The sequence below is a fragment of the Mustela erminea genome, chromosome 8 (assembly GCF_009829155.1).
Source record: "Mustela erminea isolate mMusErm1 chromosome 8, mMusErm1.Pri, whole genome shotgun sequence".
Lineage (NCBI taxonomy): Eukaryota > Metazoa > Chordata > Mammalia > Carnivora > Mustelidae > Mustela > Mustela erminea.
Window position 1 is genome coordinate 58,163,549 of NC_045621.1, and position 17,631 is coordinate 58,181,179.

The 17,631-nt window shown below is 34.8% G+C and overlaps 1 protein-coding gene across 1 annotated transcript in view; it reads left to right on the forward strand.

Annotated features, from left to right (window-relative positions):
• SLC4A10 (solute carrier family 4 member 10) overlaps window positions 1-17,631 on the forward strand; it is a 419,861-nt gene that overhangs the window by 229,844 nt on the left and 172,386 nt on the right. Inside the window, 1 exon segment of the mRNA XM_032355736.1 lies at window positions 1,686-1,767. The gene's annotated coding sequence lies outside the window, so the exon portion shown is untranslated.

The window sequence follows — 17,631 nt, forward strand, 5'->3', positions numbered from 1 at the left end:
TTTCAGACACTTTGCCCTGACCTGTCTCAGCCCATGTTGTCTGAAAGACAGAGGATGAAGGCTATAAAACACGGTATTCTACTATAAGTTTTGCTGCATGTGAAGCACATTAGAGCTGATATTTCTAGGTTGAAATATGTCTGTAGTCAGTAATCCTACAGTTGACAATACTGATTTATAAGACACGGAGGCCAAATCTTCATCAAGATTATGTCTGGGAATTAAAAAGCTTTCAAAGAAGAAACAAATGTATAATTTTTCTCCTAGTCAAATACAAGAACAGGCTAAGAAATAGATGTTGAAAGATTCATTTTTCTTTAGTCCACATTTTCATTTCTCCTTTGTGTTCAGTGTTCACTTTTAAGGCAATTTTTACATAAGTGCTCACAATAAAAAAATGTGGAAATAATCTGTATTTCACTTTGCTCAGTATTCTGTATTTTTTCATTCCTTCATCATTAAATGGATTATACTTATCCTTCCTCCATTATTTTACTGAGTACCAAATGTGTGAGTGTATCATTTTGAGCATATGTACAATGTTAAGAAGAGCATCTCCATCCAGCCATTCTAAGTAAGTAACAAAAATAATACACACACACACACACCTATATATATAGACACACACAAACTAAATGAAGCTTTAATGTATATGATTATAATTAAAAGTTTAGTTTGAATCAAATGTGTTATATTGAAGCAAAGTAATTAGAATTGTAGTTTACCTAATAATTACTACTAATTGCTTTCCAAAGATTAGATCTCGCCAACCTTATTTTAAATGGCAGTGGAATCATTTCACCTTGCCATAGCATTACTAGTGTTAATACTAATGATTTCCATGTTTTCCTTGTATAGTTCAAAATGTCATCTTGTTAACAAGAATTCTTTCTCAGAGATAAAAATGCATGTTACTAAATTGTCAGGATAACCATTTTCTGTTTTTCATCTCACTACCAAATGATGGCAACTGGAATGTACGACTACCTTTGATTTCATGGAAAATCAAATGACATTCTTTCTCTGAATATACAGTCAACTTAATTTTAGCCTTTTTCTTTTTAAACGAACCCTTGGTAACCAAATAGAATAGTTGTGTACAAGTAGGTTTAAGTTATTGAATTAAACTCCTAAAATATTAGATTATATTATTGTTTATTCTCTGAACTTAAAAGAATATATGTATATTAGTCCACTCTTATCTGTGGTTTTGCTCTCCCTGGTTTCATTGATCTGAGGTCAGTCATGGTTAGGAAGCAGATGATCTTCCTTCTGACATACCATCAGAAGGTCCATAGTAGCCCAAGGCTATGTCACAGTGACTGCATTTTTCACCTCATTTCATCTCAGCACATAGACATTTTATCATCTCATATCACTATAAAAAGGATGAGTATAGCATGATAAAATATTTTGAGAGAGAGATAGACCACATTCACATAACTTTTATTACAGCATATTATAATTGTTCTATTTCATTATTATTATTATTGTTAACCTCTGACTGTCCCTAATTTAAAAATTATACTTTATCATTGATATGTATATATAGCAAAAAATGTAGTTTATATAGAGTTTGGTATTACCTGTCATTTCAGGCATCCACAGGGTTCTTGAAAAATGTCCCCATGGATAAAGAGGAACTACTGTAAAATCATTTAATTTTCTTTCTTCCCATTCTACAGAGAAATGATGAAGAGGCAGTTGTGGATAGAGGTGGAACTCGTTCTATTCTCAAAACACACTTCGAGAAAGAAGATTTAGAAGGTAAGACCTTTTCCCCGCCTTGGGATAGTTTTGGTTATGCTTCCCTAAAATATTTCAAAGAGAAATATGTAATTTGCCACAGTCTGGAGAACTGCAAAAATTGTTATCAGCGTAATGGTGGTGGTGGTGGGTTGTGGATATGATTGTTTTAATGCAGCCTGAAATGTGAACAGGAAGACCCTATAAACAGTGAGAAGTATCCATTCATCCAACAGACATTTATTGAATATTCCAGACACTGTGTTGTGTGCAGGTCTTTCAGTAATCATTGCTTCAGGAATTACCATCAGCTGGGGAAGGTTATGACTGACCAGCATATTAGGTGCTATGTGAGAGGCAAGAATAGGACAAGAAGGGCATCTGATCCAGCCTATGTTGTCAGACTAGGCTGTTACTAGAAGAGAGTTAAAGACAACTGACATACGAGTTTTTCTCGGATATGTATGAGAGAGAGGTGGAGGCGCCATTTGTGTGTGTTCTTTTCAATAGGAAAGTCAGATAAGTCAACTGGGTGAATGTATGATCTAGTAGTGAAGTGTATGGGATCTGAAACCAAACTGTCCTGGATTAAAATACCAGTTCAGCCAGTTGGAAACTGGCTGGAAACTTCAGCCAGTTAATTTCTCTACATCTCAGTTTTCTCAGTTAAGATAAGGATAACAGTGCCAAGATATGGAAGCAACCTAAACTGTTCATTGATACATGAATGGACAAGGAAGATCTCTCTCTCTCTCTCTCTCTCTCACACACACACACACACACACTTACACACATGAATATTACACAGACATCCAAACGAGTAGGATCATTTTTGACAGCATGGATGGACCTACAGGGTAAAAAGTGAAGTAAGTCAGACTAAATAAGATATGTTTTCACTCCTATGTGGAATCTAAAAACAACAACAACAACAACAACAACAAATGAATAAACAAGCAAACAAAAAGCAGAATCAGAGAACAAACTGATATTTGTGGAAGGGGCAAAATGGGTAAAGGGGAGTGGTTGATATAGGCTTCCAGTTATGGAATGAGTAAGTCTCAGGAATAAAAGGCACAGAATAGAGAATATAGTCAATGATATCATGATAGCATTGTATGGTGACAGATGGTAGCTATACTTGTGAGCACTGTATAATGTATAAAATTTGTCCAATCATTATGCTATAATTACCAAAACTAATGTAATACTGGGTGTCAACTATACTCAAATAAAAAATACTAAATTTAAAAAATAAAAAAATAAGGGCAACAATGGAATATATTTCATAAAATTTTTATAAGAATCAAGGGGAAAATACTTAGAATAGTACCTGGCATAGGACCTACATAAGTCTTGATGGTTATCACTGAACCACAATTTAACATATATACATTATTATTTCATTTTAATTTTTAACGAGAAATTATTATTAGTGGGATACAAGGTATGTGATATTTTTCATCTTTTGGTTAAAAAGTAAAACCAAAGTAATTGTAAGTAAAAATAATCAGAGATAGTTCTTAATAATCCACTACAGCTGAGAAGTAAGGAGTGTTCCCTCTAAGAATTGTCAGGTAACTAATTAAATTACAGTAAAATTCATAGTTCTTAGGTCTTTAGCTACAACAATTAAGCAAAAGAAGGATTGATAAAATATTTAGAATAAATTTTCAACAACTATACCTACTCAGTACTTGACGTTTTGCTTGGTGCACAGAAAATATCCAGGTCCAGGAAGGTTGTACTTACTGGGCTGGCATAATGATTTGCTATGCTACCCATATTCATTACAAGAATTGAAGAGAGCAGAAACTTGAAAATTCTAAACTGATAATGGAGACTATAAAGATAACGTCTCCTTGGATTTGAAATGCCTTTGTATTACATTTTTTCCCAGCAGCATATTTACCTTCTTACTTAGGTCTTCAGTTATGCTTGTATTCAGTAAACACCTGTAAGAAAACCCAATAAAGCAGGAAGTTAGTCTAAAAACATGATTACAGGAAAAAGCCATCTTGGGTTTAAAGGTTGTGATGGATAATCTGCACACAGATAATCGAAAGCTAACAGTGGACAACTTATATTTTTTATTTTTTATAAACATATAATATATTTTTATCCCCAGGGGTACAGGTCTGTGAATCGCCAGGTTTACACACTTCACAGCACTCACCAAAGCACATACCCTCCCCAATGAACAGTGGACAACTTATAAATAATTATAATAAAATACTGACTGTTCCTTTGGATGGAAAATACATAATACAAAAATAGGATTTAATATGTTTATTTTAATTATTGTATCAATGTGTATACATGAATTTTCTCTTACTGGGGATGGTGTTCAGGTGAGGGTGTATTACGGATATTAAAAGAGATTTCTGATAGGCAAATACAAATGGATAAGTCAGATTTTGTTTTGTTTTTTGGTGTCTATAGTGGGCATTTTAATCCCAGAAGTGAATAATTGTGGCTAAGTCACTGGTGATTAAAATTAACATCATAGAATGCAATGTAGCATTACATTTAGAATTTCTACGATTTAGAATTTTGAACTAAAATAAGAAAAACTTATTTTACTTTCTCAGTATTTGTTCTGCTCCCAGCCGTGTTAAGTAGATAAACATCCTAGCATCTGAGGATGTTATATGGGATTCTGCTGTGTTGCACACAAAGAATTAATAGATCTGTTAGTGGTTCCTGGATTGATTACTCTGATTCAGAAAATAATGCGGGGACAATGTGTTGAATATCGTGATTCAGGAAAAATCAACTGAACTGGAAAAATCAGCATAATATAAATGGGTAGAGGGGAGAGTGCCAGGTAGAAAGACAGCATTGCTGAAGGTACCACGGGCAGTAGCTTCTCCTTTTTTGTAATTAAGGAAAAAGACCAGAGTTCCACATTTTAAGAACTCTTAAGTAATGTAAATAAAACATACAGATATTTATATAGATTTATACAGATATTTATTTTAAATAAAATAAAGTTAGGAATTGCTGTGGAAGAAAAACACATATTTTATAAACTCTTTCTGATGAAAGAGATTTTAAATTTGAAAATTAGTGTTTACAGGAATTATGGATATGTAAAAATTATTAATAGCTAATAGAATTCCCAGTATAATTTAACATCCTGTGCACAGCTTGTAGAAATGCTAGGTGCTTAAAAATATCTATGAAGTCTCAGGTAAAATATGTTTAATGGAAAATAATCACTTATCAATATCAACACCTTGGTATAGTATATTAGTTAATGGATTCACATATATTATACATTCGGGTGAATAGTGTGTCAAATATAAATATTCTCCTTTCAAACCTATTTGTATATTTTTTATGCATATCTTTATCATATCCTCTCTTTTTTTCCCTATTATCTAAAATCAAGAACATACAATTTTGTTACATTCCACTCACCTCCTGTATTTCTGTCTCATACAATTAGTAAATTCTTTGAACCTGTCTCAGGGGTGGCTCTTCTCACATCTTCCCTTTCATTCCCACTGCCACTGCTCCAGTTCTTTCCCTGTCTGTATACTGTGTGCTCTCTTTCCCACAATCCGCCCTCCTTAAAACTGCTAGTGTTCTTCCTAAGCCTATTTCTGTTTCCTATGGTAAAATGTAGTGAGCAGCCTTGAATCCCTATAATTAGACCAAGTCAGGATTGGTGAGTGGAGCAAAAATTGTCGAGGCTAACCAATTCTTATTTTTGGTCTCTCCTGTCCATGTGGGGTTAGTACTGTACAAAGTATAAGATTTAAAAAGAGAAATGCATTAATACCCTTGAAATTCCTTCTTCTACTGGCCTTTTAATACATGTGTGGTGCACAGAGTAGCGAGATAAAATAGACATTGCTCCGTTATGTTTGAATTTTAGATAAATCGTGAATATCTTTTTAGTGTAGGTATGCAATGCAGTATTTTTATGTGTTGCTTTTTACTTGCCAAATTTGGAAATTAGTAGTGGATGTTACCAGCAACCACCAAAACCCCCTCTTAAGGGTTGCGGTGCTTATTTCCCTGGTTGCTACGATGTTGCCTGCTCTTGCCCCACAGCTAAGCTCTTCCCCAGAAATTACCCTCTGCTGAAAGGTGCTGTCTCTTGCTATGGGAGCTGCCTCCCCCGTGGCACACTGAATTCAATGAATGATAAGCGAAGGAGTATAAAGGCCTTGCCCCTTTGCCTCAATGTGTTACAGCTCTGAAGGGTGGTTTCAGCCTCAAACTACCCCCACCCCCGTGGAATCAGTGGAGGCTTGTATTGCCTCTGTACCACAATTCAACTTCTTTCTGTACCAAATGCTGCTGCCCATATTTCTGCACAGGTGTTATTGCTGACAGCTTTCCTCAGTCAACTCTCTGAACACAAATCTCTATTTCAGAGTCTGTTTGCTGAGGAATCTGACTCACTCATTCATCATTTTCCTGCACCCTGAACAGTACCAGTAGACGTACCTACTTGGTCACTGGCAGAACCTTCACATTGGTGTCTTAGCCTATGAGGCTGAGAACTGTCATAGTGGGAGAGAATGCTCCCAAACTAACTTGCCTTGACCATGCGAGTATATGAAAATCAACATTGCATGTGACAGAAAATGCCAGAGATTAGTGCCATCTTTAATTAATTAATTAATTAATTAATGTGAGAGAGAAAGAGAGAGCATGAGCGAGGGGAGGGGCAAAGGGAAAGAGAGATTCCCAAGCAAACTCCCTGTTGAGCACAGAGGCCCCATGTGGAGCTTGATCCCAGAACTCTGAGATCTTGACTGAGTCGAAATCAAGAGTCAGATACCCAAATGATTGTGCCACCCAGGTGCCCCTAGTGTCGTTTTTAAAGTCCTAAAGTATTTACCAGTCTGGCCATTGCAGAAATTGTCAAATTGTAGAGAATGGTAGTGGATGACTGCAAACACAGCCAAGTGGTAGGCATCAATTGCAACTGCTCTGTCAGAATTGGAATCTTCTCAGAGCAGGTTGATAAGGCCACATACCAAGCCCTGTGGGATGCAGCTCTTGATCTGGCAAATGCATTTTTTTTCTATTACGATCAAGAAGGACTACCAGAAGTATAACATGTATGGTCTTGCTCCAGGACTGTGTTAAGTCTCCTACCTTTTGTCATAATAGAGTCTGAAAAGATTTGAACTGAGTAATATTCTGCCGATCAACAGAATGAACAAGAAGGGGCAGGTATGTTGGAGACCTTGATAAGACAAATGGGTTCCAGAGTCTGTTTTCTAGCAAACCTGTGGAAAGGACAGTATGAGAGTGTCAGCACTATGCTGAGTCTGAAACTCCACGATGGGTGGATGGATGGAGAGGTGGGGTCAGTTTCCACAGGCACCAAGTGCTCTTTCAGTTTTACTCACCTTGATTCTTTCTTCATGGTCCACCCTGGTCATGCTCTTTTTCACAATTTATTCCTGTAATTTTTAAAGATTTGATAATTTTTTTTTCCAGATAGGACCATGTATCTTCTGCAAGTATAAGAATAAATTAATGGTAAAACTCTTAAAATAGCATGTCCTATTAATAACTAGATGATAATAAAGAGAAGAAAGTTCAGGAGCTACAGATGACATGCTATTATTTTGGTAATTTTGACCGAACTGATCAATTTCCAGTCAAGGCAATACTACCAACAACTGGATTGTTTTTTGCACAGATTTTTAGAATACTTTTTTCTTGCTAAAAAAAAAAAAACACAACATAGAATGTACCATTTTAACCATTTTTAAGTATATAGTTCACTAATGTTAAGTATATTCACATTGTTATATAACCAACATTCAATACTTTTTCATCTTGGAAAATGGAAACTTTATACATTAAGTAACTCTCCCATTTGCTCCTCACCCTATCCTGTAGCAAGCACTATTCTCTCTTCTGTTTCTGTGAATATGACTACTCTAGAGAGCACATGTAAGTGAAGCCATGCAATATTTGCCTTTTTGTGACTGGTTTATTTCATAGCATAATGTCTCCAACTTTCATCCATGTTGTAGCATGTTAGGCTTTCCTTCCTTTTTAAGGTTTTAATACTCCATTATATGTATGTACTGCATTTTGTTTATCCATTCATCTGTTGATAGACATGGTTGCTTTTATCTCTTGGCTATGGCGAATGGTGATGTTATGAACATGGGTATGCAAATATTTCTTTGAAATCCTGCTTTCAAATCTTTTAAAATATATAGCCATAAGTGGATTGCTGGATCATGAAGTGATTCCATTTTTAATTTTTCAAAGAACTGCTGTACTGTTTTCCATAGCAATTCACAATTTTACATTTTCACCAAGGGTGCACAAGAGTTCCAATTTCTCCACATGGCTTGCTAAAACTTAATGATTTTCTGTTTGTTCATTTGTTTGTGTTTGATAAGGAGCTATCCAGTGGGTGTGAGGTGATATCTCATTGTTGTTTTGACTTGCATTTTCCTAATAATTAGTGATATTGAGCATCTTCTCATATGCTTGCTGACCATTTGTTCATCATTTCTAGAGAAATGTCTCTTCAAGTCCTTTGCCCATTGTTTAATTGGGTATTTTGTTGTTGTTGTTGAGTTGTATGAATTCTTTATATATTCTAGATACTAACCCCATATCAGATATATGATTTAGGATTATTTTCTCCCATTACCCTGGTTGCATTTTCACTCTGTTGATTTTGTCCTTTAATATACAGAAAATTTCAATTTTTATGTAGTCCAAATTGTCTAATTTTACTTTTGTTTCCTGTGCTTTTGGTGTCATATCCAGGAAATTCTCATCAAATCCAATGTCATAAAACTTTTCCCTGTGTTTCCTTCTAATTTATAGTTTTGGGTCTTACCTTTAGGTCTCTGATTCATTTTGAGATAATTTTGTGTATGGTGTAGAATGTTTGCCCTTCTACTTTTCATATTTCTTTGTTGCCTAACATCATTCCTATTATAGTTCACATTGCTCCTCACAAATTAAATATTTCGCTAAGTCACTGATACATAAAGAGCCTATTTAGTGAGAGACTATTGTTTTTCTTATTTTTAGCAAGTATTTCTATTTTCCTATAGTCTGAGAACATAAAAGATGCAATAAAACTTCAGGGATATTGTTCTATTTTTCTGTTTAAGGCCTTTTAGATTACCCCAAATTGGAGCGTTCCCCTCTCCACTATTTGCTAGTGATTTCCTTCCACACAGAAACAGAATTCCCACTCTTCCCATCCATTAGTATTACCTGATCCCTCCTAACAGAATAGTTATTTTCTTCCTTCATCCTTCTATTTCTGAACTACATCTTTTTTATATTATCTATATTATAATTATATATATTATATTTATATTATTATATTATATATTTATTTTTTTGAGAGAGACAGTGAGCATGTGAGCAGTGGTAGGGAGAGGTAAGGTATATAGAGAGAGAATCTTTTTTTTTTTAAGATTTTATTTATTTATTTGACAGACAGAGATCACAAGTAGGCAGAGAGGCAGGCAGAGAGAGGGAGGGAAGCAGGCTCCCTGCTGAGCAGAGCCTGATGCGGGGCTCGATCCCAGGACCCTGGGATCATGCCCTGAGCCAAAGCAGAGGCTTAACCCACTGAGCCACCCAGACGCTCCAGGGAGAGAGAGAATCTTCAGTAGGTTTCATGCTTCGTGTGAGCCCGATGCAACACTAGATCTCATGACTCTGAGATCAGGACCTGAACTGAAATCAAGAGTCAGCCACTTAACCAAATGAGCCACTCAGGTGTCCCTATGTATATATTTCTTATCTTTGTATTGTAAGTTTGTTGAAGGACAAATTGTCATCTTATACATATTTGCATTCTCCCATGTTATCTAGGACTTTTTCTTGAATTAAATAGGAATTAAAAATGTATTGCATCGAATCTCATTTGTATGTCATTCAATAATATATCACTAATCATGGAAGATGTTAAATTTATGTAATGTACTTAAGTGCATGGCAATGCTCATCAAATATTTAATTATTTTTGAATTACATGTAAATACAGAAATTTCTAATTATGTTGCACTGCCCAAGATAAATCAATCTAGTTATATTTCAGTGATTTTCAGGAATTAATAAATTTAAAACTTTAATAGAAAAGTTAAACTCATCTTTAAATTTTGGCCTACAAATTAAATCAAAGAGACATTTTCTTTTTTTTTATATTTATTTTTTTAAAGATTTTATTTATTTATTTGACAGAGAGAAATCACAAGTAGACGGAGAGGCAGGCAGAGAGAGAGAGGAGGAAGCAGGCTCCCTGCCAGAGCAGAGAGCCCGATGCAGGACTCGATCCCAGGACCCTGAGATCATGCAGGTGCCCCAAAGAGACATTTTCTTTATCCTGTATTGTTTTTACCAGATAGTAAAATACTTTTCAGTCAAGGATTTAATGAAGGGGCGCCTGGGTGGCTCAGTGGGTTAAGCTGCTGCCTTCGGCTCAGGTCATGATCTCGGGGTCCTGGGATCGAGTCCCGCATCGGGCTCTCTGCTCAGCAGGGAGCCTGCTTCCCTCTCTCTCTCTCTCTGCCTGCCTTTCCATCTACTTGTGATTTCTCTCTGTCAAATAAATAAACAAAATCTTTAAAAAAAAAAAGGATTTAATGAAGAAAATTATGCCCCTATCTTGATAGTCTTTTTCTCATTCCACTTGATGAAAAAAAATGGTTTACTGTTTTTTTTTTTTCCTTTGGTGACCACTTAATAGATGGTGGATCCAAAATGCAAAGATAAGATAATGTAAAACAAGCCCCAACACAAAGCTGTCATACAGCATAGTTCTATCAATAGTAGTGACCTCCCATTTTCTTCCTTTCACCACAATCCTGAGCTCTTTGATAACTGAAATTGTTTTCTGACTATAATCATCATAATGTTAAAAGTAGTTTCCTCTCAAAAACTAAAGATAATGAGTGCAGGTCCTATATTTATGACACAGTATTTTGCCACCATAGTAAAAAAGAATTGAGTAAAATGAAGGCAAGAAATAGCTGCAAATTAGGCCTAAACCTTTTCTTTCTAAACTTTTATCTCCAAAAATTTCCAAGAGAAGGAGAATGGATTCTGCTGGGAGAAACCAAAGTTGGCTTCACAGTGACAGAGGAGGGCTTTGAAAGATGAATGGGTGTGCTGAGGGCAAAGAAGGAAGGATCTTTTATATTCTGGAATAGTTAATATGGTGTGGCTAATGTGCTGGGATTATGTACATGGGGGCAAAGAGTGACTGCAGATGAAGTTTAAATATTTGCGTGAGGTAGTGGAGAATGAATTAATGGTTGAAACTACCAAATGAGGTAAGTAGCTCCATTAAGTAAGTAAGCTCCATTTTACAGTTAAAGAAACTAAAGCACAGAACATTAACCTGCCCGGGGTCTGGGCTTTTAACAACTATATTGTAGAATTAAAGATAGTGCTCAGTTTTGTGTTTTCAGGGATTGAATGGGGCAAGGTGATTATTAATTGAAAGACTTGGGCATATTTCCTTACTTGATCATGACTATATATAAAAAAGTGAAGACTTTTATGTCCTATTATGAAGCAATATTGGATTAAAAATTAGTATCCATATCACAATAGTTTTCTAAATGATTTTGCAAAAAATTGAGAAGTTTATAGTTAGTAAATTCCTATTAGAGAGATTCATTTCCACCAATAGAAGGGCCTTTCTCCTACTGGAAGCCAGTTTTATTATAACCTCAGGTTCTCCTATTTTAAATTCTCATCTCTCTGTACCACAAAATGAATAATCTTATTGTTTCCTGTTCCAAATGTCTTTTCTTTAAAAAAGATTCATTTTTTCCCCTGCCATTATTGGTTGATCAGTTTTTGTGCAATTTAGGATTGTTGATATAGGCTCAATATCATTTGATGGGGCAATTCTAAGTGATATTTGGTCCACTGGTAATGAGTAGTGAAATTAGTTAATTACACAGGATCCATCTGAAATTGTACATTTTGCTTGCCAAACACTTTGGATAGTTGAGGATGGGAATTAGGCACACAAACTAATATTGAAGATTTCAGAAAAAAATAGTCAATATTAAATTTCATTTCCTTATTGAACAGTCCTTGCCATCTGAGCACATTTTATAATGAACTGTTGTGTTTTGCCCTGGGTATTCTAAGAATAAGAAACAAATAAGAGAATGTTGTTTTAAATACTTTTATTTCTAAAATTAACTCTCAGGTGAGCTATAAACCATGTTTCATAGTTCTTCATTTTAGGCATTTCCCAGAAAATTTGTGTATGTGACCCATATCAATATGTTTTGATACATAATTTATTCATGATATTTTGTCTATTTGAAGTGAGTGGTAACTTGTTATTTATAATCTGTTTTTATACTATTTTATAATTCCAAGTAAATTCAAAAGGTCTTAGAGTATTTTTAAAAATGTGGTTGTGGTTTATTTGACTATTTGTAAACAGTTATAGATATGTGTTTGCATAAGGGCAGTAACATATATTCTAATGTGTATATGTGGCTAAGAAATCCTGCAAATTTGTGGTTTCATAATTTAAGGGTCCTGGTTATATATTTTTGCATCCCTAGCTTAGGATGTCAGTTTTTAGTTAGCTAATTTTAGAATAAAACCCCTTGTTAATCTCCCTTCATTATTCCTTGTAAGTAAAGCTCTGTTTCATATGATTTTCTATCAAAGATATGGTACAGCATTTAGGGTATTTGCTTTCTTTTTTGAGAGGAAAGGGGGAATTTGCTTTCTAATTTGACTTAAATATATTATCTGTGAATGAGTAGGATTGTGTGTTTGTGTGTATATGTAACATTTTCAATCAATTACTATTTCAGAGATATAATAGATGAAAAGAAATTCCTTTTCATTACATTAAATATAATCCTATAAATATTAAAAGAAGGAATTTTACAACAAAGAAAGTATTTCTTTAATCCTTAAATATTTGAATCCTTAACTATTGAAAACTTTGAAGACAGACCACAAATGACCAAAGCTTCTTAGTATATACTACATCGGTTTATATTAATATTATACTTTTGCATTTTCCAGACATCTGAGACTTAAGGGTGTTCATTATTTACTTACACAGTTTAATAGTGTGGGAGTAGTACTATGAAGGTGACATTGTGAAGTAGATGAACTTAGTCTACCTCTTGATTAATTTTTTTAAAATATATTTTATTTATTTATTTGACAGAGATCACAAGTAGGCAGAGAGGCAGGCAGAGAGAGAGAGGAGGAAGCAGGCTCCCCACTGAGCAGAGAGCCTGACGTGGGGCTCGATCCCAGGAACCTGGGATCATGACCTGAGTTGAAGGCAGAGGCTTTAGCCCACTGAACCACCCAGGCGTCTCCCTCTTGATTAAATTCTTAAATCTCTATTTCAGCTGCTAATCTTTACCTTAAAAAGATCCAAATTTATTTATTTTTTAAAGATTTATTTATTTATTTATTTATTTATTTATTTATTTATTTATTTTAGAGAGAGGAAGAGTGTGGGGCAGTGGAGGGGCAGAGAAAGAGGTAAAAAAAATCTTCAAGCAGACTCCCCGCTGAGCATGGAGTCCCAACCGGCAGCTCCATGCCTAGACCCTGAGATCCTGACCTGAGCCAAAATCAAGAGCCGGCTGCTTAACTGACTGAGCCACCCAGGTGCTCCATAGAGTGATCCTGCTTTAAAGCTCCTCAGCTGCATTTGATTGCAGCCTCCTCAGCTTTCTACAGAATTGTCTCACAGTAATACATTCAGGGATGGGCCACTGGTCAGTTAGGATCTTTCTAGGGAAGTTGTCATCATTCACCAATATTTAATTAAGTCCTCAAGGCATGCAAACACTGAGCCATTTTCTATTTTATACTCTTCGTTCTCTAAGGATGTTTAGATACTGGTGCCACCAGTAGGGTGCTTCAGTTCTACAACCCTCTGGGAAAATAATCAGTGGCCACTTAGCACATAAATATTTACATTAAAATATAAATTGATATAAATAGGGATATAATAAATATTAAATAATAATTGAAGGAGGTGATGTTATTAATTTTTGGATAATGCACATCTATAATTTAATAGTATTGATATTTCTGGTACCTTAATAGAATTAATTATATTTGGGTGCCAGTATGCTGAGTATTTTTCTGAATGCTCTCTTATATTTTCTCCCAGTAACCTTATTTACTTCCCCATTCTATCTTCCCCCTTTCCTGGCTGCCCGTCGTTCCTACTGCCTTTAGTGATTCTTTAGTATCAGAATTGCTGAACGCACAATGAAGAAACCTGGATTCTTTTTCCTTCCTTTCTCCATCATTTCTACCCCTTAATGAGCTTCAGATGGGATAATGATAAAGGAAACAAAATAATTGAAATTGTGATTAAAAGAAAGTAAAATTTTAATTTTCTGCTAGTAAATTAAACTTTTGCCTCTGAGGCCGGAAGATTATGAACATTCCTTTTGACTACTTTCAATACTGCTTCTAAATTACCTAAGCAGCATTTGTAATAAAAGTATTACAGTTTTATTTGCAAAAGGATTTCTAATTTCTAGCTAAATTATTTATAATTATGCTTACTTTTCCTTTGCATAACTCAGTTTTTTTCTCGTGAAGACAATTGCCATGATTTAATTAGAGGACAATATAACACATAAGCATTTTATGACATCACAGTGATTAATAAAAAACTGTGGTGTCAGCAACACCAATGCAGTTAGTAACAGCGATCATGAAAACAAAAGTCTTGCTCAGTAAGCTGAGATACTGACTGTTTATATGAATGGATCATTTCTCTCATGTTAAGATTTATTAAATGTATCCTATCTAACTATTAAAAAGTGTTCTTAATTGCCAAGTACAATGGCTCTCTGTCCTCATTCCTTTTGAATTCTCTGTTGCTTTTAGAACTCTGACTATGCCTTGGTTTTATCAGACCTCTCTTCTCTCATCTCTCTTCCCTTAGCTGATGATTTTCTCAGATCATGTCTTGCCTGATATTTTTTCTGTTTTACCCACTAGCCCCTCTTACTCCATCTGACATTTCTAAACCTTTTTCCCCCAAATTATATTAGTTTTATTGTTTTAAAAATTATTAAAATAGAGGCTTCTGGATGGCTCAGTCAGTTAAGGATCCCATTCTTGATTTTGGCTCAGGTCACTATCTCAGAGTCATGAGATCAAGTCCTGCACTGGGCTCTGTGTTGAGTGTGGAGCCTGCTTAAGGTTCTCTCTCTACCTCTCTCCCACTCCTCTCCTTCCCAAAATACATTAAAAAATTTATTAAAATGACATGTATCCCATTAGAAAAATCCAAGAAATACAAAAAGTATAAAGCAGGCAGATAAACAAAACAGCAACCATGAAAACCCACCACATAAAAGTAATACTATTAATAATCTGAACAGAATAATAATGGAATTAATATTATGAACAGAATATTAATATAATTATGTGTCATAAACAGACACATGATTATAAGTTAATTATATATAAGCAGAATTATGGTACCTTTTTAACTTTTAAATTACTCTCATTTCATTAAAAAACATCAAGATCTTGTAGCAACATGGACGGGACTGGAAGAGATTATGCTGAGTGAAATAAGTCAAGCAGAGAGAGTCAACTATCATATGGTTTCACTTATTTGTGGAGCATAACAAATAGCATGGAGGACATGGGGACTTAGAGTGGAGAAGGGAGTTGGGGGAAATTGGAAGGGGAAGTGAACCATGAGAGACTATGGACTCTGAAAAACAATCTGAGGGTTTTGAAGGGACGGAGGGTGGGAGGTTGGGGTACCAGGTGGTGGGTATTATAGAGGGCACGGATTGCATGGAGCACGGGGTGTGGTGCAAAAATAATGAATACTGTTATGCTGGAAATAAAAAAAAAAAAAAAAAAAAAAAAAAAAACATCAAGATCTTTTCATGTTATATAGATACTAGTCATTTAAATTGCTACCTGGCATTTTATTGTATGATTGTACTACGATCTATTTAACTAACCCTTTATCAATGGAAATTCTTATTATTTCTCGTTTTTCTTTTTTAAAAAAGTGACTATGAACATTTTTTTTTAAAGATTTTATTTATTTGACAGGGAGAAAGATCACAAGTAGGCAGAGAGGCAGGCAAAGAGAGAGGGGGAAGCAGGCTCCCTGCTGAGCATACAGCCTGATGCAGGGCTTGATCCCAGGACCCTGAGATCATGACCTGAGCCAAAGGCAGAGGCTTAACCCACTGGGCCACCCAGGCACCCCGACTATGAACATTATTGTATAGGTATCTCTATATATTTGACTTCCTGATTAAGTCACAGAAGCAGAATCACTACCTCAAAAGTATTAAATTAAGATTTTGATACATGTTTTTATATTGGCTTTCAGCATGATTATACTGAAATACACTCCCATTAACATAAAGTGAGAGGTTCCATCTATTTCTTCAAACTTTGGACAACTACAGTTCTCCTCTACCTTTGAAGTGTTGGTTTTCTTCCACATCTATTCTTGGTTATTATTTTTTCCTTCTTATTCTTCATATTTTCCCTGGATGATTCACTTCCTGGAATATTATTTCCACTTATAGGTGCTGTAGGGGTCTATCTGGGCATAACCAAAATGTTCCAGATGTGTCCTGTGGACCTTCATACATTGACTACATACATCTATGGTGGACCCACTGGAGAAGATGGATATGACCTCATGAGTCATATGACCTCATCTCATACAAATATTGGTTGAGGAAATTGCTAAGAGAATACTTACAAGGAACATGACTGCTAAGTGAAAGTATTTAAAAGATTGTTATATGGAAGATGAAATATATTATCATTTTATATTATAAGGAAATAGTAGAGTTTCATATAAGGAAAAAATGTACTAAGTTGTTAAACTTTCCCTATTGGACATGGTTACTTAACATTGTTTAGTTTTAGAAATATTGAGTTAGCTTCAATTCCTATTTATTTTACATGTTAAAATGAGAGATTTTAATCGGATGATTTCTGAAGAATTTTCCTGCTCTAAATTCTGTGATCTTTAAAGTGAACTTTTAGAGTATGCTTTAAAATATAAATTCCTTGTTAACTTTGCTTAGTATTTAAATACATTGAAGTTTTTAAGTTTTTTGACTAAAAAAGTTCATTAGTTTAAATTTGAAAAGGAATCCTCATTCTGTATAAATGAAGGGGTTACAAATGTCCTCAAAATTATCTGAAACCACAGAAATTTATTTTATACCTTTCTTGAGTAAGAGAGCAATTTGAAGTAGAGTAATATGACATTATGACATTAGGTGCTTGAATTGAAATTTTGAAAAATTTTATAAGGAAGTATAAGGTGTTAAGAGAGTATACTCTGGCAGTTCTGTGTGATAAAATTAGGCAGCTCTGATTACATGGTAGCATAAGAGTTCCCAGAAACAACAGCAGGAAAAACCAGTGTACGAGAGTACTCCCCAAGACTTTGTATCTCATTTGCTGATGTCTCAGACATCAAAACAAGTCACACATCCAAACTGAGATTCAGGGGTTGGAGGAATAGACTTCACCTCAGGTGGGAGAAACTGCTAAAATATTTGTGGCCATTAAAAAAAAAAAAAAGTCTATCATATTATCTCTTATTTGTAAATATACAGAAGTGCCAGGTTTTTTCATCTTTGCTTTCCGATGTTTTGTTTTATTCCTTCAGTGCTAGAGTTGAACCCCACCAACTTTCTTCATGGAAATCTCTTTGTCTTCTCAACAACTCTTTGTTTTCCCAGGCAAGCCTCTTTGTCCTTAATTACCATAATTCCCAGAATGAGCCAGTTTTTACATGTGCACATGTCTTTTGGATTAATACAATACAAAACTAAATCTGGAATATTTTACAGTTTTACATTTTTGCTCATTTTCTAAACTATTTCCCTAAAGCAA